The 20,834-nt window shown below is 42.1% G+C and overlaps 2 pseudogenes; one reads left to right on the top strand and one right to left on the bottom strand.

Annotated features, from left to right (window-relative positions):
• Window positions 1–695: 695 nt before the first annotated feature.
• Window positions 696–1,551, bottom strand: LOC101050125 (transcription factor A, mitochondrial-like; annotated as a pseudogene).
• Window positions 1,552–1,707: 156 nt separating this feature from the next.
• On the top strand, window positions 1,708–2,571 carry LOC101050451 (transmembrane protein 126A pseudogene; annotated as a pseudogene).
• Window positions 2,572–20,834: the final 18,263 nt, after the last annotated feature.

The raw sequence follows: 20,834 nt of genomic DNA, 5'->3' as shown, positions 1-20,834 counted from the left end.
TCTTAGTTTTGACTTTGGAAAAAGGACAGTGAGAAAAAGGCTTATAAATTTCTCAGTCCCTTTTATAAAAAGTTGCAACTGAAACCAGCAATCACTTGTGTGTAAAACCATCAATTCTAAATATAATATGAATTATACCCAGGAACTGGAATTTACCTAGATCAGTTCTGGCTGCTTTTTGAAAAATGCACAATTATATCACAGAACACTGAGGCTTCTAATCTATAACTTGTAGCAATTTTGAAAAGGAAACTCCTGCCTCCATAATATAAGGAAACAAGAATGCTCTTTCCATAGTCATCATCCTTTGTTAAAAAAACAAAACAAAACAAAACAAAAACAAAAAAAACAAAATTCATAGTCTGATTTACCTTTATCAAAGGTAAATGATTCACATTTGCATGGATTACTCTGATCCTCAGTAGTTCCTCAACACAAAATAATTTTGCATAAATCTTTATCTAGGTTTTCCAAAGCAAATATTACACTGGCAGAATCCATGAGCTGAAGAAAAAGAAGTTGAATATAAAAGGTTTACCAACTTTATCCTTTCTAAGTTTATTATAGCTTCAGGTATGGAGACCTATCTGGTTTCCTGTGCATATTCATTGTGAACACATTTCAATCTTCTACTTTTAACACTGCTCAGTGTCATCTTTTGGTGATCGCTTTGTTTTGCAATGTATAAAATCCTTTCATCGTACTTCAATCATCCGTTCTTCCCAAGACTTCATTTCATTATAATAACGAATTTTATCATCTTTAGCAAGCTGAATATATACTTTCTTTAGAGAACCAGACAGATTTTTTTCCAGTTTTCATTTACAGTCTTCAGCTTTGCCTGTGGTGAAACATCCTTAGCTTCTTGGAAGGTTTCAGCTACATAAACGTTATAAACTGAACAAGGTCATTTTGGTTTTCCAAGCAGTATTAACGCTCTTTTTTATTATAGCTTTCCTTTTTAAATGTTTGTACCTGATTCCTTTTTCCAAAGATACAATCTGACTTGGAGTTAGTTGTTCTTGACTTCTGCTTGTCTCTTCTTTGCGTGCCTCCCAGTTTGCCCTGTAAGCATCTTCGTATATTTTCTTTGAATCGGGAAGTTCCCTCCAACGCTCTGCGATTCTTCTAATTAGTTGTGTATTTTTTGCATCTGGGTTCTGAGCTTTAAATATGGGTAGTTGTTCTTCAGAAAATCGAAGATAAGAATTTACAGGTTACTTTGGATAACTTGCCAAGGCAGATGAAAACCATTTCGGTAAATACACAAAACCGAAGGGGATCGCAGTCGACTTCCACAGCCGGCGCACAGCTCCGCTCCAGACCTTCCCAGGGCACTCAGCACCCCCCGACATGCTTTAGAGAAACGCCATCGCACCAGCCGACGACGTAGTGACCGGGCCCCAATCTCGGAGAGCCTCCTGGCACGACAGAACAACCCCAGCAATGACAACTCGAACCCGTGTGCGACCCTCCGGAGTTTGTTTTCATGCCCGCCACGCGCAGGGTCGTTAGTTTAATATTAGAAAAACCATAACTATAATTGACCATAATATCAGATTAAGAAAAGAGAAGATTTGTAGTGATCTCAAGGTTTATGTTGATAAAATCCAACATAAATTCATAATACAAACTTTTAGCAAATCAGAAATATAGGCAATTTCCTTAACTTCATAAAAATGTCTATAAGGCAGGCTGAGTCACATGTCCGCCAAAGATGGATGCGCTCAGGCGGGTACAGCTGTGGTGACCTCCGGCGTGGATGAGAAACACCTGAGGAAGCACCCACAGGCTAGTGGGAGGAGAGCATAAGGAGTCTTGCTCTGTCGCTCAGGCTGGAGTACAGAGAAGTGATCTCAGCTCACTGCAACAGCTGCGTTCTAGGTTCAAGTGATTATCCTGCCTCAGCCTCCTGCGTTGCTGGGATTACAGGCTCAAAATGGAAAATTATGAATCCATTAATAACCAGGAAGACATTTTTGAAATCTTAAACAGAAAAATTAACCAGCTTCCAGAAGCAGAAAGGAATCTACTTGAAAATGGATCGGTTTATGTTGGATTAAATGCTGCTCTCTGTGGCCTCATAGGAAACAGTCTTTTTCGACGTGTCTTGAATGTGACAAAGGCTCGTATAGTTTCTGCCTTACCAATGGCAGTGATCCCTTTCTTTACAACACAAGTAACTTACAGAGGTTTTGTAACTATTCCTTTGACAACAGGTGATTTGAATTGCGAAACCTGTACCGCAACACGTAGTGGACTGGTTGGTCTTCTTGTTGGTGGTCTATACCCTGTTTTCTTAGCTTTACCTATAAATGGTAGCCTAGCAGCCAGGTATGAAACAGCTCTGTTGCCAAACAAAGAGAACATCTTAAGTTACTGGCTTAGAGTTTCTAAGCCTGTCTTTAGAAAGATGTTTTTTCCTATTCTACTGCAGACTGTGTTTTCAGCATACCTTGGGTCTAAACAATATAAACTATTTATAAAGGCCCTTCACTTACCTGAACCTGGCCAAGAAATTCACTGACTTTATAAACAAATATGTACACAAAAATAAAACAGTGAAAACAGTTTATGTATAATGTTATTCATCAACATATAATTTTGGAACCTACAACAAAGGCTACACAAGGCAACAAAAGTGTAAATCTAAATAAAAGCTACCCACTTAAACAAGAAAAAAAAAAAAAAAAGGTCTATAAGGCTGAGCGTGGTGGCTCACGCCTGTAATCCCAGCACTTTGGAAAGGCTGAGGCAGGTGGATTACGAGGTCAGGAGTTTGAAACCAGCCTAGCCAAAATGGTGAAACCCCATCTCTACTAAAAATACAAAAATTAGCTGGGCATGGTGGTGCAGGCCTGTAGTCCCAGTTACCCAGGAAGCTGAGGCAGGAGAATTGCTTGAACCCAGGAAGTTGCAGTGAGCCAAGATTGTGCCACTGCACTCCAGCCTGGGCAACAGATCTGTGTCAAAACAAACAAACAAACAAACAAACCCCAAAAAGTCTATAAAAAGCCTTTAAGCAAACATCATTCTATATGGGAAAACACCAGAAATATTTTCTTAAAAACAAGAATGAAACAAGATGTTCACTCTTACCACTCTTTAATAGCAATACAAAAATTAGAATCATAAAGATAAACCATTTTTATTTATAGATGGCATTATTATGTTCCACAGAACAAACAAAAGAATTTATAGGCCAGGCATGGTGGCTCACTCCTGTAATCCTAATACTTCGGGAATATCACTTGAGACTTGGAGGTGCATCCAGGTGGATCAAGGAAGATCACTTGAGGCCTGGAGTTTGAGGCAAGCCTGGGCAGCATAGCAAAACCTCATCACTACAAAAAAATTTAAAAATTAACCAAATGCGATGGCTCATGCCTGTAGTCCCAAGTACTGGGGAGGCTGAGGCAGAAGGATCTCTTGAGCCTGGGAGTTGAGGCTACAATGAGCTTTGATAGTGCCACTGCACTCCAGCCCAAGCAACAGAGCAAGAACGCATCCTATCCCACCCCCACCCCCACAAAAAGATGAATTTACAGATGGTATATTAGAAATAGGAAAGGTTAGCAAATTAGCAAGACAGTTGCATTTCCAAACACCAGCAACGAACAGCTAGAGATTGAAATTAGAAAGAAGACATCATTTGTAATACTTCAGAGCATATCAAGAGCCTAGAAAAAATTTCTAGCAAAACATGCATAAAACATATACAGGGAATTTTTTAAAATTTATTTATTAGAGACAGGGTTTTACTCTGTCACCCAGGCTGGAGTGGAGTGACACTATCACAGCTCACTGCAGCCTTGAATAAAGCAACCAAAATGGATGAAATATAGCAACATGAAACAATATGGATAAATTTGGACAATATAATAATGAATATGGATGAATATGATGACTGAATTTTCAACAATATGGATGAATCATATCAATATGAAGTTTTAAAAGTCTTAGCATATTTACATACAGCATACTATCCTTTTCATAAAATGGAAAAGTATAGTGTTTAGAAATTCATATAGTTGAGTGAAGTAACTGCATAGAAAGAAAACAACAGACTGATGAATGCTGGTCTTTGGATTGTGGTACCCCAGGAAGGCAAGAAAAGAGAAGAGGAAAGAGAACATAAGCAAAGGTAAGATATTGCCAAAGTCTTAGTGTTTATAATGCAAGATGGATTCATGGATGCTTACTGTGTAATGATACTACAAGGATGAGAAGAGAGAGAGCGGAAGAAATGGACATTCATGAGTCAATAACAAGAGTGAGTCGGCCAGGTGCGGTGGCTCACACCTGTAATTCCAGCACTTTGGGAGGCTTAGGTGAGCAGATCACTTGAGCCCAGGAGTTTGAGACCAGCCTGGACAACATGGTGAAACCTCCGTCTCTACTAAAAATACAAAAATTAGTTGGGTGTGGTGGCACACACCCATAATCCTAGCTACTCAGGAGGCCGAGGCACGAGAATTGCTTGAACCCAGGAGGCAGAGGTTGCAGTGAGCCAAGATCACACCACTGCACTCCAGCTTGGGCCACAGAGTGAGACTTGATCTTAAAAAAAAAAAAAGAAAAGAAAAGAAAAAGAAAAAGAGTGAGTTGTGACCAAGGATTATAATTAAGTGAACTTTGTTTTTCAGTGAAAAACAAGAAAAGCAGGTGGTTCGGATTTTGCAAAGTTTCTGGAATAAGTAAACCCACTCAGCCACAGTGTGATTAAAATTTGAGTTTAAAGTGATACCTGAGAGTAGGTAGAAGGAAGATTTAAAAATTTTTGTTATAAGGGATAAGAAACTTGATAAAGGAATTCTCTAGGTTCAGGACAGATGGCAGAGGACAGAAAAAGCCTCAGACACACAGCAGAGAATGAAGGAAGAAAAGAATCCCCACTGGACCAGAAATACATCAATTCTCTGCATTAGAGCTAAAAGCTTTGTCAGCTCCTTCCTAAGCAACCCTCTGTACATCTTTGCAGTTAGTTGTTGTTATAGACTGAACACTTACTCTCCCCTCTCTCAGTTCATAAGTCGAAGCTGCAACCCCTGATGTGAAGGTATTTCTAGATGGGCCCTCTGAGAGGTAATTAGGGTTAGGTGGGGTCATGAGGGTGTGGCTCTAATGATGGGATTGGTACCATTATAAGAAGCAACACCAGAGAGCTTGCTTTCTTTCACTCTCTAACAGGTGAGGACACATGTTAGGGGGTCATCTGCAAGCCCAGAAAAGAGCCCTCAACAGGAACTGAATCAGTTGGCACCTTGATCTTGGCCTTCCCAGCCTCCAGAACTGTGAAAAAATAAATTTCTATTATTTAAACCACCCAGTTCACAGTTTTCTGTAATGGCAGCCTGAGCAGACTGAGGTGATTGTATAGCATTATACTTACATGTTTACTCATTCATTCAATGGTGTCAGGTTAGTTGTTTCAAATGAATCCTGTTGCCGTGAGTCCAAAGCGAAGAGCCCTTCCGGATAGTTTTATATTTACGTGGATTGAGTGGATCCTATCTAAGCATTGTAGACCAGTGAGATCAAAACCAGGGAAGACGCACCCCTTACAAAACAGTGCTTTAGTGAGGACTATTTCTGCCTGAAAGTGCTACACATTAAATCATTGAAGGAGGATAAAATGGCTAGATAGCCCAACTTCTCTGCTCAATTCAAGTTCGTTACTGGCCTTTGAAGGCAGAAAAACCTGTTGGGCCGAAATCTCCGTGGCTCACTGCCTCCACCTTCTGGAGATTTGGAGACATGGTCGTGCTGCCGTTACATACAGTTTGCTTTATAATTTCCTTTCACCGTTCTTATTGTTGGAAATTAATATCAGGATAAAAACAACCAAAATCTTATCAAGATATTGCGGCTTGAAGGATTTAAAAAACACTATGTTCTTTTTAATGTCACTTTTATACTTGGAAAACAGATAACTGGTACCTAGAGTCTCTTGCTTAGCTTGTTCAGTATAAATAGATGTTTTGAACCTGGGCAGCAAAGCAAGACCTCCCCTCTACAAAGGGTTTACAAGTAAGCTGGGTGTGGTGGTGAGCACTGGTGGTCCTAGCTACAGCCCAGGGGGTCAAGGGTTCAGTGAGCTATGATTGTACCACTACACTCCAGCCTAGGCAATAGAGTGAGACCCTGTCACTAAAAATAGAACAGGTACTTTGTGATCTGTAGTCTATACCATTTTCAGCTAAGGACAAAGTAAAAAGGTGTCTTCTTTCACATACTTACACAGGTCTCTGTTTTACTTTCTACATCTTTATGAGTACAAGGCTGTCTTTCAGGCTCCTACAATAACGCACCATCAATTCATCACAGAAACTCTTAGGAGACTGGTATTAAAAAATAATTTCCTTTATCTGATAAAGGCTACTCACAAAAGAATGTACAGCAAACACCTTTTTCTTGGAGATGGAATCTCGCTCTGTCGCCCAGGCTGATCTCAGTAGCACGATCTCAGGTTTGCTGAGCTGGAAAAGGAGTCTGGTTGCTGTTCTGGGAAGAAGCTGGAAGATGGCCCCAAATTATTGGACTCAGCTGATGCTGCCATCATTGATGTGGTTCCTAGCAAGCTCACGTGTGCTGAGAGCTTCTCTGACTATTCTCCTCCGAGCTGTTTTGCTGTTGATGATGTGAGACATACAACTGCTGTGGGTGTCATCAAAGCAGTGCACAAGAAGCCTGCCAGAGCTGCCAAAGTCACAAAGTCTGCCTGGAAAGCTAAACAGGCTAAATGAATATAGTATCCCTCACACCTGCGCCCAGTGGTGGAAGAATGGTCTCAGAACTATTTGTCTCAATAGGCCATTGAAGCTTGATAATAAAAGACTGGTTGATGATAAAAATGCACCGTAAAACCTTTAGAAGGAAAGGAGAATATTCTGTAGACCGCACATCACACAATGTATGTATGTGTGTTGTCTGTATGTCAGTTTTAAGTTATTAGTTTTTAAAATCAGTCTTTTTAAATAAAAACAATGTAGGTTGGGCATGGTGGCTAACACCTGTAATCCCAGCATTTGGGGAAGCCGAGGCAGCCGGATCATTTGAGCCCAGGAATTTGAAACCATCCTGGGCAACATAGCTAGACCTCATCTTTACATAAAACACACACAAACATTAGTCAGGTGTGGTAGCACACACTTGTAGTCCCAGCTACTCGGGAGGCTGAGGCAGGAGAATCACTTGAGCCCAGGGAAGTCAAGGCTGCAGTGAGCCATGATTGTGCCACTGCACTCCTTCTTGGGTGACAGAGCCAGACCCTGTCTCAAAATAATAAATACATAAATAAGTGGAAACAACTTGGCAAAAAATCTGCCACAGAATTTTGAGAAGCATTAAAATAAAGTTTAATGAGAATCCTGTGTCGTGGTCAACGCTGAAACTTCTATAGACGTGTTTCTAGTGTTTAAAATCCGCTGAAACTTAATGAGAATTTGAACTTTTGGGGTTGATATTTTTTCCCCATGGGCATGGATTGAGGAGGTTTGTTTTGTTTTGTTTTGTTTTGTGATGGAGTCTTGTCACCCAGGGTGGAGTGCAAAGGCATGATAGCTCACTGCAACCTTTGCTTCCCAGGTTCAAGTGATTCTCCTGCCTCAGCCTCCTGAATAGCTGGGATTACAGGGTACGCCTGGATAATTTTTTTGTATTTTTAGTAGAGAGAGGATTTCACCATGTTGGCCAGGCTGATCTCAAACTCCCAACCTCTGTTGATCCACCCACCTCGGCCTCCCAAGTGTTGGGATTGCAGGCATGAACCACCGCACCCAGCATAAATTGAGGTTTTTTTCCACTTATGTCTAAAGAGGAATCCCGTTTCAAGTACCTAGTGAAAAGCTGTGGAAGGGATTTGTTGGTTGCAACACTATTGGTTAGGACAGAAAGCAGAGTAATTTTGTTTATATGAAATCTAAGTTAGGGCCAGGTACAGTGGCTCATATCTGTAATCACAGCACTTTGGGAGGCTGAGGCAGGAGGATCACTTGAGGCTGGGAGTTCAAGGCCAGCCTGGAAGATATAACAAGACCCTATGTCTACAGAATAATTTTTTTTTTTTTTTTTTTTTTTTAGACAGAGTTTCGCCCTTGTTACCCAGGCTGGAGTGCAATGGCGCGATCTCGGCTCACCGCAACCTCCGCCTCCTGGGGTCAGGCAATTCTCCTGCCTCAGCGTCCTGAGTAGCTGGGATTACAGGCACGTGCCACCATGCCCAGCTAATTTTTTGCACTTTTTAGTAGAGACGGGGTTTCACCATGTTGACCAGGATGGTCTCGATCTCTCGACCTCGTGATCCACCCGCCTCGGCCTCCCAAAGTGCTGGGATTACAGGCTTGAGCCACCGCGCCCGGCAGAATAATTTTTAAAAATTAGCCAGGCATGCTTATAATCCCAGTGCTTTGGGAGGCCAAGGCAGGAGGATAGCTTGAGCCCAGGTGTTGGAGACCAGGCTGGGCAAGATGGAGAGACATCCCTCCCAATCCCCACTGCCACCCCACCACTCGCTGTCTCTACAAAAATAAAAATTAAAAAAATAGCCAGGCATGGTGGCATATGCCTATAGCTTTAGCTACTTGGGAGGCTGGGGTGGGGAGATCGTTTGAGCACAGGAGTTCCAGTCTGCAAAGAGCCATGATCACACTGCTACACTCCAGCCTGGATAACAGAGTAAGACGAAGTCTCTAAAAAAATAAGTAAATAAAATTTGAGGGGTAGATGAGGAAGAGGAGGAGGAGGAAGAGAAAGACAAGAAGTATAAAAGAGAGGAGAGAAAACAAGGAAGAGAATATGATGATGATGACATGGTTTCAGGAATAAAGGACACAGATTCTTCATTTAAAATAACCCTCAGAAAGCGAAATATACTCCAGCTGACAAGCCACGTCACAGAACTACTGAGAGATACCAGTGCCCATACTGAACTGGCTTTCTGTACTTTGAGATCCTCTTAATGACTAGAACTATACTGCGTTTGTTTAAAAGTATTGCAGGGCTGGCCCTGGTGGCTTACACCTGTAATCCCAGCTCTTTGGGAGGCTGAAGTGGGCGGTTTGCTTGGACCCAGGAGTTCAAAACCAGCCTAGGCAACGAGGCGAAACCCATATTGGGCCCTAGAGGTTGAGGCTACAGTGAGCTGAGATTAAACGGCTGCACTCCAGGTCGGCGGACAGAGCAAGACCCTGTCTAAACAAAACAACAACAACAACAAGTTCTTCCATGACCTCTGGATAGTACAGTTCTGGTCTTTGAAAAAATCCATGTTTACATAGCACGTGATTCAACATAGCCAGTGTTACCTGATGTAATTGCGGAGGCTTGATTGATTTTAATTTAGGTTGAAAGCTTGAATAATGGACTTAGTCCATTTATATTCTCTTTCTCATTCTACCCTTTGTTATACATTCAGGGAGGATAAATCTCAGTGTCAGAAGAGCCGTGACCTGGGCGTACAGTACTTAACAAAGATTATAGGTTGTGTTTAGAAAATGCCCAGTGTTAAAATGAAGGTTAGGATGTCTCTGCTGACTGTTTGTTTAATCCCATTTTCTGTGGCCTTGAATAGGATTAGGGCTCAGAGGGAGCCCTGGAAGGAGATGTCTGGCAGAGGGAGAGAGCTTCACAGTGAACAGTGTGTGCCAGTTTCCCACAGCATTGCTTAGCCTGTGGTGAGGAGACTTTCAAGCCCATGGAGCTGCAATATTAAAATATGGGCTGGGCATGGTGGATCACGCCTATAATCCCAACACTCTGGGAGGCCAAGGCAGGTGGATGACTTGAGGTCAGGAGTTCAAGACCAGCCTGACCAACATGGTGAAACCTCATCTCTACTAAAAATACAAAAATTAGCCTTGTGTGGTGGTTTGCACCTGTAGTCCAAGCTATTTGGGAGGCTGAGGCAGGAAAATCACTTGAACCCGGGAGACGGAAGTTGCAGTGAGCCAAGATCACGCCACTGCCCTCCAAACTGGGCGACAGAGTGAGACTCTGTCTCAAAACAAATAAATAAATAGATAAACAAAATAAAATATGATGAAATTGGTGAAACTTTCTCATACAAGTTACTGTCCCTGAGGGAAGGAGAGCCAAGTTTTGTTTTGTTATTTTGTGCCAGACACTTTATTGTATTGAGAGAACATCCTAGATATATTCCCTTTAATTAATTAATTACTTTTTTGAGATAGGGTCTCACTCTGTCACCCAGGCTGAAGCCATCACAGCTCACCGTAGCCTCAACCTCTGGACTCAAGTGATCCTCCCGCCTTGACCTCCCAAGTAGCTGGGACAACAGGTGTGCGCCATCATGCTTGGCTAATTAAAAAAAAAAAATGTAGAGATGGAGTCTTACTGTGTTTCCCAGGCTGGCCTGGAACTCCGGAGCTCTGGTGATTCTCCCACCTCAGCCTCCCAAGTAGCACAGTCATTACATTTTCTATCAGAAGTTTTGTGTACGTTGCGTATTGGTTTTTTGAGAGAGAGAGAGAGAGAGAGAGCGAGAGCGAGCAGAGATTTTAACCTATGTTCAAAACATTTTTTCACCCATATCTATCTTTAGAAACAAGGAAGAAAATACTGCCAGACTGGCCAAATTGGTAATCCCCATTTGGGGTAGAATGCTAGGCAGCATTTGGGGGCACACTGGATCACAGTGTTTTATCTGAAGGTGATTTCTGTTTTTCAGAAATCCCCAGCTGGGCACGGTGTCTCATGCCTATAATCCCAGCACTTTGGGAGGCCAAGGTGGGTGGATCACGAGGTCAGGAGATCGAGACTATCCTGGCCAACATGGTGAAACCAGTCTCTACTAAAAATACAAAAATTAGCTGGGCATGGTGGCGTGCACCTGTAATGCTAGCTACTTGGGAGGCTGAGGCAGGAGAATCGCTTGAACACAGGAGGCAGAGGTTGCGGTGAGCTGAGATTGCGCCATTGCACTCCAGCCTGGGTAACAGAGTGAGACTTGTCTGAAAAAAAAAAAAAAGAATAAAAGAAATCCCCATTGCTTATGGGAAATCAAATATACCTCAATGTTAAAATTGCAGCATAAATATTTTAATTAAGCAAGTGCCAAGCATGGGTGTGGAAGGCCTCGTTAGACCCCGTGAGTATCAGTGATGTCTGCCAGATTAGGGCTGCATCCGAGCCCTGAGAGTATCCCCCTTGCTGAGAGCCGTGGCTGCTGCCCCCGTCTACAAATGGATGGTCCCTGCAGAGGTTTCTTTTTTGCCTTGAAAATGTTTGCAAATGAAGAATTGGTTTTTTGAGTCCATATCTCATTACAAAATCATCTGATTGTCAGTTTCTAATGAAAATGGCAAGGGAAAAAAAAGAATGAGAAGGAAGAGGAAGGAGTCCACTCAGACAGGGCGTGGAGGCTTTGCACAGTGCTGGTCTGTCTACTGGGCCTCTCTCGCCGCTCTTGGTCATGTCCCCTGGGCGGCCTGAATTCCAGATACATGGAGGAGCTGTGTCTCCATGGGAACAGCATGGGAGAACAAAATGAGGAGCAAAGTTAATATTTATAGCCCATGCCTGCTGATTTTATGTGCTGGCTTTTTTCATCAAGTTATCTCAGGGCTGAGGTAAATGCAGGAGTGTACGTCTCCCTTGGCATCGAAACCATTTTTTTTTTTTAACATTCTCTTTCCAACCCGTCCCTAAAATGTTAAGCCCAAGTGGTGAGGATTAGCTGTGGAACAGAGTCTCTTTTGTAGAGACTCCTGTCTCTGTAAGAACAAGCCCAAAGCCCCGGCTTTGGAAACATGGATTTAAATCCCGGCTCTGCCACTAACCTACCTTAATTACTTCCAGTTCTCAATTTGTTCACCTCTAACATAGGAACAATGATACTCAACATCACCATCGGTTGGAAGGATTCAAAATGATTCATACAATGTCCCGAGTCTGGTGCAGGGTTGGTCCTTAACTAATGGTTATTATTCATATTATTATTGACTCTCTGCTCACTTAAATGATTCTTGTCACATTTTGATTCACAGAAAAATTAAATGGAGGTAAGGAACAGAAGGAAAAATCATATTCTTTGGCAGAGCTCAATGTCATCAGTAGAGCTTGTATCTTGAATTGGAAGAAAATGTTACATAATTAAACATCTGGATTCCTCAGGCTTAAGAAGCATGAATAAGGACCTCGTTTTCCTGGCCTTCTTGCCCTCATATATATTTTTAAAACATCTTGACTTGTTGCCTATGACTTTTTAACTTTTTTGTTCTTTCCAGGATGTCAGATGGACCGATTTCATCGGCCATGAGAGCCAAAGACTCAGAAGATACACACACTCACATACAAAAGCCTCTGCCAGCAAAGACTGTTTGTTTTGTCATGATAAGCATTGTCACTTCCAGCTGGAGGGTGAGTGATGATGTCATTATCAAGAGAGGATGAGGGCACAGGCTGAGAACCTGTCTGAACTACAAGATTACAGAGAATTATATTTCACAGTCAAATGATCGTGACACAGAGAGAGGCCATCAGTATAAGATGCTTAGGCTTTACATAAACAAAATGCACTGTCTTTGACAAGGAAACAATTGGGCTTGAAAATTTCACATGAAGAGCAGTATCGGTGTGTATATGATTTTCAGAGGGAGAGAATGCATGAAGCTACTTCAGTGTCCAGGCAGTTCTGCACTGGTGTTTAGTGAGACTATAAATGGCTCTCACGGTCTGATGGCTCTTTTAAGTCTTGGGCACAAAGTTTGCTATGGTCTGGTCAGTGATCTGCTGATTAGAGCTGGGGACAAATCGGAGGGCGCATAGGAGACAGACTGCCTCTGGGAGGCCGGGACAGCTAGCATCAGGAGGGGGCGTTCCAGCAGCCTGGTATAATCCAAACAGAGACCCTTTGAAGAATAAAAGGGGATGCTATCAATACTTGTTGCAGGAGAGCTGGCCTAACTGGGAGCTGTTCCAGGTGACAGGGATGCGAAGTCACTGCATGTAAGTGATGAAGAAAACCATTTCCTGGTTCCCTCTTAAGATAGCAGTGCTGATGTTTTAGAACTAGAAGTGCTGCCATGCGACACAACACAGCTAAGAAGACGACACTGGCAGGCCGGGCGCGGTGGCTCAAGCCTGTAATCCCAGCACTTTGGGAGGCTGAGGCGGGTGGATCACGAGGTCAAGAGATCGAGACCATCCCGGTCAACACGGTGAAACACCGTCTCTACTAAAAATACAAAAAATTAGCTGGGCATGGTGGCGCGTGCCTCTAATCCCAGCTACTCAGGAGGCTGAGGCAGGAGAATTGCCTGAACCCAGGAGGCGGAGGTTGCGGTGAGCCGAGATCGCGCCATTGCACTCCAGCCTGGGTAACAAGAGCGAAACTCCGTCTCAAAAAAAAAAAAAAAAAAAAAAAAAAAAAAAAAAAGACGACACTGGCCACCTACACATAGATTAATAGAAAATATCAGGTGAGGGGTTCATATGTCACCTCAACAAATTAATCCTAGCGAGGCTTCACACACACACACATGACCACAGCAAATGAGAGGCCTGATTCCAAGAATCAGCTGGGACAAGTGTTAAAATATAGAATCTCAGGATGGACGTTGTGGCTCACGGTTGTAATCCCAAAACTGTAGGAGGCCGAGGTGGGAGGATCTCCTGAGCCAAGGAGTTTGAGACCATCTGGGCAACCTAGGGAGACTCCTGTCTCTACAAAAAATAAAAAAAAATTCCAGTGTGGTGGCGCACACCTGTGGTCATGGCTACTTGGGAGGCTGCAGTGAGCTATGATTGTGCCACTGTACTCCTGCCTGGGTGACAGAGTGAGACTCTCTCTCTAAAAACAAACAAACAAAAAACCAAACAACAAAAATACATAGACTGTCAAGCCCTCCCTTGCCACCATACCAAATGAATCACAGTCTCCAGAAAAGAAACCTGAAAATGTATCTTATAGAATCTTTGTGCCAGCATTAGCAGTCATCTAGGGCAATTTGGTCTTTTTACAAACTAGTGTAACAGAGAGGTAGTTAGCCTGAGCAGTGCGTGAGATGGGCCTGAATTCACAGCCTGCCCCACCCCTTAATAGCTGTGTGTGGCCCTGGGTAAGGTGCGTAGCGCCCTGAGCCTCCTGGCTTTGTTGGAAGGATGATGTAATGTTTATAAAGTGATTTGGGCACTGTTTCCGCACAGACTAAGACTTCAGTAGACACACACCATTGTTACTATTTCACCTGCTGAATGTCATAGCTCTGGTATATGGCACAGCTGTGACTAGATTCCTTAAACTGCCATAATTGTCATTTAATTTTTTGTGTTAATGGCAGGTAGAAGGAATAGAGATCATCTGAAACTTGTGTGCATATGGTTTCTTAAAACCTTTGTATTTTGAAGTAACTTCAAATTCATAGAAAAATTATAGGAACAACACAAAGAATTTGCATATATCCTTTACACAAATTTGCCAGTTGTTAACTTTTTACATTGGCCTCATGTGCATATATACACATACATATATGTTGTATAATATATGTATATTATATATACTCCCCACTAAGTTATTTGAGGATTACAGACATACCCTGATACCCCTTAACCCTTCAGTCTGATGTATACGTATGTAACAAACCTACATGTTCTGCACATGTATACCAGAACTTAAAGTAAAATTAAAACAGAAAATCTTCAGTCTGTAGTTCCTAATAAGAGCAGTCTCCCAACTAATGAGAGTACAACTGAGTATGAGAAAATTAACAATGATACATTACCAGTGAATTCACAGACCCTCATTGGTTTTGCCTTTTGTTCCAATATGGTCTTTTATAGGCAAAGGAGCCATCCCAGAAGTATGTATCATATTAGATCTTATGTTGTTGTTGTTGTTGTTTATTAAGTCACTTTTGATCTGGAAATGTCTGTCTTTCCTTATCTTTCACAGTTTTAACATTTTGAAGAGTACAAGCCTGTTACTTTATAAAATGCTCTTTAGTTTGGGATTGTCTGACGTCTCCTCATCATTAAATTCAGGTTATGCATTTTTGGCAGAATACCACAATGCCATGTTTTCTCAGTGTATTGTATGAGAGGGCACACGTGGGTCTTTGTTCCATGACTAGGACTAGGGTTAACATTTATCCATTGGTTAAGATGATATTTACCAAGTTCCTTTACTTTAAAGTTAACTCATACGTATTTTGTGCTTTTTGAATAAATAAAGCAGGCGTCCCCAAACTACGGCCCGCGGGCCACATGTGGCCCCCTGCCGCACTTCAGGAAGGGGCACCTCTTTCACTGGTGGTCAGTGAGAGGAGCACAGTATGTGGCGGCCCTCCAACGGTCTGAGGGACAGTGAACTGGCCCCCTGTGTGAAAAGTTTGGGGACGCCTGAAATAAAGGTTAGGTATTTTGTGGAAAGGTACTTTAAGACAACATCCACATGTTGCTTCTCATCAAATTTTCACTCACTCATTTGTGGAATTCATTGGCAATTATTGCCTGAATCAATTTTAGTGTAATTGCAAAAAGTAATTTTAAAATTCCATTATTCTTTCTATATTTATTACCTGGAATTTAATTGTGAATTAGATCCTTTCCTTCTTCTCTTCTTTAATTCATGTATTAATTATATCGGTATGGCCTCAAAGATTGTCTTTTATTAATGAGTCACAATCTATGACTACCAATATTATTTTGGTGCTCAATTTGTCCTAGATTTGGCTATTAGAAGACCTATTGCACTGGTTCCTGTGTCATTTTGACAAGTTTTCATAATTTTGGGGACACTCTCTGACTTTCTGGGACATAAAATGGACCAAATCCATCTTATACTTTCCCTGCTCCCAGTCTATCATCAGCCATTTCTCCAAAGAGCCCTGGTTCCTTTAGTGGAGGATGCTATTCAGTAACCAATAACTCGGCCCTACGTATGTTCATTCCTAGGGATCGTCATTGCTTCTAGGCCCTCTCAGTACACAGCGCTTAGAGAGAAATACATGCATACACACATGTGTACAAATTAATCTGTTAGAAACTGTGCATTCACATCAATCCCTGCAAAGCCAGTTCAACACTATGGGGTTTATGTTAGCCTTTCCTCTTTCCATATTTCTAACTACACTGTCTGAGAATGAGAAACCTGACTCCAACTATCTCCAACATATTTGCTTATTTGTTCAGTCTCTCTGTGTTTAATTAAAACTGCCAGCTCCTTTCCCCCGCCCCCCAAGAATTGACTGTTTAATTAAAGCAATAATTCTCTTCATATGTAGCAGAGCACATGGATTTCAATGAACTTATTTTGGAGGTCACATCACAGATGGAGCAGTGGTTGTAAACTTGGGGTCTGGACGCAGACAGACATGGGCTCTAGTCCTGGCCACATACTTAGGGGCTGTGCAACATTCACAAAATCCTTGACTTCTTTAAGTCTCAGAGGATAACCACAATAGGATTAAAGGAGCTATGCATATTCAGCTACAGTGGCCAGCACATAGTAAACATATAATGAATGACAGCTATTATAATTGTATTCTCTATAGAATATAGGAGATTTTCTAGAACTCCGTAGGCCAGGATACAAATGTGCAAACGCAGTTACCACTAAGCTTCAAAATGCATCAAAGCTTAGAGATAAAACAAATCCTAACAACATTCTTATTACTCATGTCTCCACATAAGAGAAAGAAACTAACTTACATTAAAAAACTGACTATTCAAAAATTATACATGCATTTTTTGAGTCTCTGTTGAATATAAAAGGAAGAAAGTGTTATATGTTATGTAATCTTTTTTGTTTTCCTTTTTTAGATCATGAGTATCCATCTATCTTGAGTCAAAATCGGTTGATGGATCTCCTTTTAAAGGCCTCCATGAGCTGAAAGCTATGGGGAAACAACAGAAGGTCTTGAGCAAGGGTCCATGCATTAGGTGGTAAGAGATTGATCAGATTGGGTGTGGTGGCTCATTCCTGTAATCCCCGCACTTTGGGAAGTTGAGGTGGGAGGATTGTTAGAGGCCAGGAGTTCAAGGCTGCAGTGAGCACCAGGATTTGGTGATTTGAGTCCCGAGTTGGGGCAGGGCAACATACAGGCATGGATTGAATCCTAAACCAAATTTTAGACTTTTCCCCTTTCTCTCTCCCTGATGCCAAAAGAGAGTAACTCAGGATTCCTTTTTAAGAAGGATGTATTAGGTTGTCTGGAAACGGACACAGTACAGAAGGTCTGTGGCACAGTCAGGGTGTGACAGACAGCAGGACCCCAGAGCGTCAGTAGAGATGCTGGTGTTCCACCTTCCCCAGGGCGCCTTCGCCTGTGCTTCAGAGATGTAGCTGAGGCCTGACATCCAAATGCTGTGAGCAGTCCTGCAGGCCAACCTCTGGGCAGACTGGCCTGTCTCAGGGTGACTTTTGTAGTTTCTGTGAACCTCTGGGTTTTAGTCCCATTGTTGTTGAGAACGTGGACCAAGTGTAAAAGAATCCATTATGAATGAAAGTTGCAGCCTTGGAGGGTGTCACAGCAGGGAAGAAACAGGGGGAATGGCGTTTGCAAGTGAATAAGCATGGACCTGCAGCAGTGAGCTGGAAGCCTTCAGGACAGCGTCTTCGTTTGGACAGATGGTTTCCTCCTAAACTGGAGGCCAGGGGCCGACAGCAGTGGCTGGGCTATGGGAAGCAGGTTTTCTAGACTGTGAAGCACAGATGTACGCAGGTGTGCTCCTGGCCTGGATGAGAGACCTGAAGGAAACATGAACCTTCTCTGGACAGAGTCAAGGAGTTAAGCAGAGAGTGGTAACATCCATTCTTTGCAGGAAGCCTAGAAGTTAACAGTAATGCTGATGTCTTTAGTATAAAATGCCATTTCCATCTCTAGTGCATTTCTCCAGAGAGATTTTTAAACTCTGCTACATTTCCATTTCATTCCTTCCTGTTGAGGAAACATGAGCAACAGATTATTTTTCCATGAGAAAATGGGCCTCTAAGATTTTTTGGCCTTGTATTTCCTATATGTCCACTCCTAAAAACATTACCTTCATATCAATATTATAAATATTTACATTTGGAATACTTAAAATATTATAACTGGTGAGTCATCTTTGTGTTTATAATAGTGCTCCAAATTTACATTTGAAAAATTAGCTACAAAATACTATTTTGAAATGACCTATCATGTTTCTATTTTGTAACGGAAATTTCTCTTCCAATGTGAAGAAAGCATTTTGATATAAAAATTACAACATGCAAGCCGTAACAAGCTGCTGAGTACATTTTAGGCATCTTAAGTGCATTTTAATGTAACATCTTAATAGCTTTTACATTTCTTTACAAAATACAGGTCTTATTTTATTAACTATTCAGATTTCCTAACCACGTCCATTTGAATCCTATGAGAATATATGAAAAAACATATTCCCCACCCACGACTAGCAATTTCTATGAGTAATAAAAGCAATGTATTATTCTAAAAAGAACTTGCATGGCATTCTGAATTCATCATGTTGTTAGAACTGCCTATTGGATTTTTTTGAGATTTTCAGAAAATGCTGCAAACTCAACACTCCAGTCCTTCCAGACATGGCAGCCACAGCACAGAGGCAATGCTGAGTGGTTAGCAGTGATTACACCATCAGAGACTTCAGGGCTGTGAAGAGGGACAGAGGTATGAAGGAAGGGAACAGAATTCAGCAGCCGAGAACTATCAGCCAGAACATAAAGGGTAGGGAAGGAAACAGATGGTCACAGGTTTATGGCCACATGGTAGTGAACACACACTCACCAGTGATAATTTATATCCAAGAAGAACTGAAATTATGCTGAAAACATTATTCACTGGCTGCTGCATATCTGTGACAAAATGACAGAACACTAAGAGTTTTTCAAGTTAAATTTATTCATTTTTTAAAAAAATTCTGAGCGATGTTATTTTTAAAAGGTAAAATACTAATTGTTTTGTGAAATTATCCTGATAGTCCTCAGTTCAGGTTTCCCAGGAGGCTGACCTTATGATGAGGATGTGAGTATAAGCAGTTTATCTGGGAGGCAAAGGGAACCTCAGTAAGGAAATGTAGCCAAATAATTAAGTGTTACGAAGCCAGCTAGCACTGTGATGGACAGAAACTTGATCTGGTGAAGCAGCTCTGGGCAAGAGTGTAAATATACATGTAAGAGTTAGCACACCCCAGGCAGGAGCGGGGGCCATATTTACAGACTCTGTCACTGGTTGAAAGCTGCTTCACAGGGATTTTAATTCTCTGGCATTTCCGGCCACCACTTACTGGTTCTGGGCTGGCTTTTGACAAGAGCCCTCAGATACGTCAATGTGGGATGTACAGCCTGGGGGAACAGGTTACTAAGAATGCCCTTGAGTGTCATTTTATTTCTACTGTTCCTACCATGGCAAAATGATACCAGTCATTGATGTTGGGACCCCACTTGCCTTTCCAGCCCTCCCCAAACCCAAAAGCCTGGGACACTGATATTGCACCAGCCAGAGGTCATGTCAGTTGACGGCATGAATGACAGTGTAGGGCAGGTACAGCTCAGAGTGAGGCAAATTCTTGCCAATCATGCTGAGGTGGAAAGATGACTGAAACTAGGAGAAACACCAAAGGATGCCCTGACCCTCCCATCAAACAAGGGCCTCCAAATCCCTGCCTTCCCGATATATATATATATATATATATATATATATATATATATACACATACATAATTATTATTTGAGACAGCAATGCCCTGTCTCAAAGACAGGGCCTCGCTCTGTCGCCAAGGCTGGAGTGCAGTGGCACAATCTCAGTTCACTGCAACCTCTACCTCTCAGGTTCGAGCGATTCTCCTGTCTAGGCATCCAGAGTAGCTGGGATTACAAATGTGCGCCACTATGCCCTGCTAAGTTTTGTATTTTTAGTAGAGATGCGGTTTCACCATGTTGGCCAGGCTGGTATTGACCTTAAGTGATCCACCCGCCTTGGCCTCCTAAAGCGTTGCGATTACAGGTGTGAGCTACCGTGCCTGGCCCCATCTCTTCTGATACCACCTTTTGGTAAGGCAGCTTCACTTGCAGAGGAGGAGTCATTACACACAGCTGGAACAAGATGCACCTCCTGGTCCTCTTGGAAACGGCTTTAGAAACTTCTCACTGCTTCAGCTTTCGGTAGCGCCTCCTGGAGGCTGGCCAGTGTCAACTAATTTCTGGAAAAGCAGTTTACTATCCCTGTATTTGCAGCCAACAAGGTAATTAATTGTGTCAAAGGATGTCAAAAAAGCCTCCAAATAAGTGAAAATATAAATAATGAAAATTCTTTTGGGAAAGAAAACATTTAGGGAGAGATGGAAAGGAAAGTGATTGTGAAATTAAATAGTGATATGGTAGCAACTTAATAATTACAAATTCTAAACTTGCAATACTGTCCTGAAGAAAACAGTTCATACATTTAACTTGCTTGGTATACTACTACCTAGAATGGGCATCTTACTTAAAAATAAAAGACTAACGACATTCAATGCCACTATTAGAGTGAAAATCCCACTTACAGGGGCAGATTCCAGGCACTCTTTGGCCTCTCAGAGGCCTTGTCTTCCACAAGTATCTCAAACTAAACACAAAATATTCTTCTTTGAGATGGAGTTTTGCTCGTCACCCAGGCTGGCATGAAGTAATGCGATCATGGCTCACTGCAACCTCTGCCTCCCAGGTTCAAGTGATTCTCACGCCTCAGCCTCCCAAGTAGCTGGGACTAGAGATGTGTACCACCATGCCCAGCTAAGTTTTATATTTTTAGTAGAGATGAGGTTTTGCCATGTTGACCAGGTTGGTCTTGAACTCCTGACCTCAGGTGATCCGCCTGCCTTGGCTTCCCGAAGTG

Source organism: Saimiri boliviensis, chromosome 4 (genome assembly GCF_048565385.1).
Source record: "Saimiri boliviensis isolate mSaiBol1 chromosome 4, mSaiBol1.pri, whole genome shotgun sequence".
In the NCBI taxonomy this organism is placed as follows: domain Eukaryota; kingdom Metazoa; phylum Chordata; class Mammalia; order Primates; family Cebidae; genus Saimiri; species Saimiri boliviensis.
This window is presented reverse-complemented; position numbering and strand designations above follow the sequence as displayed.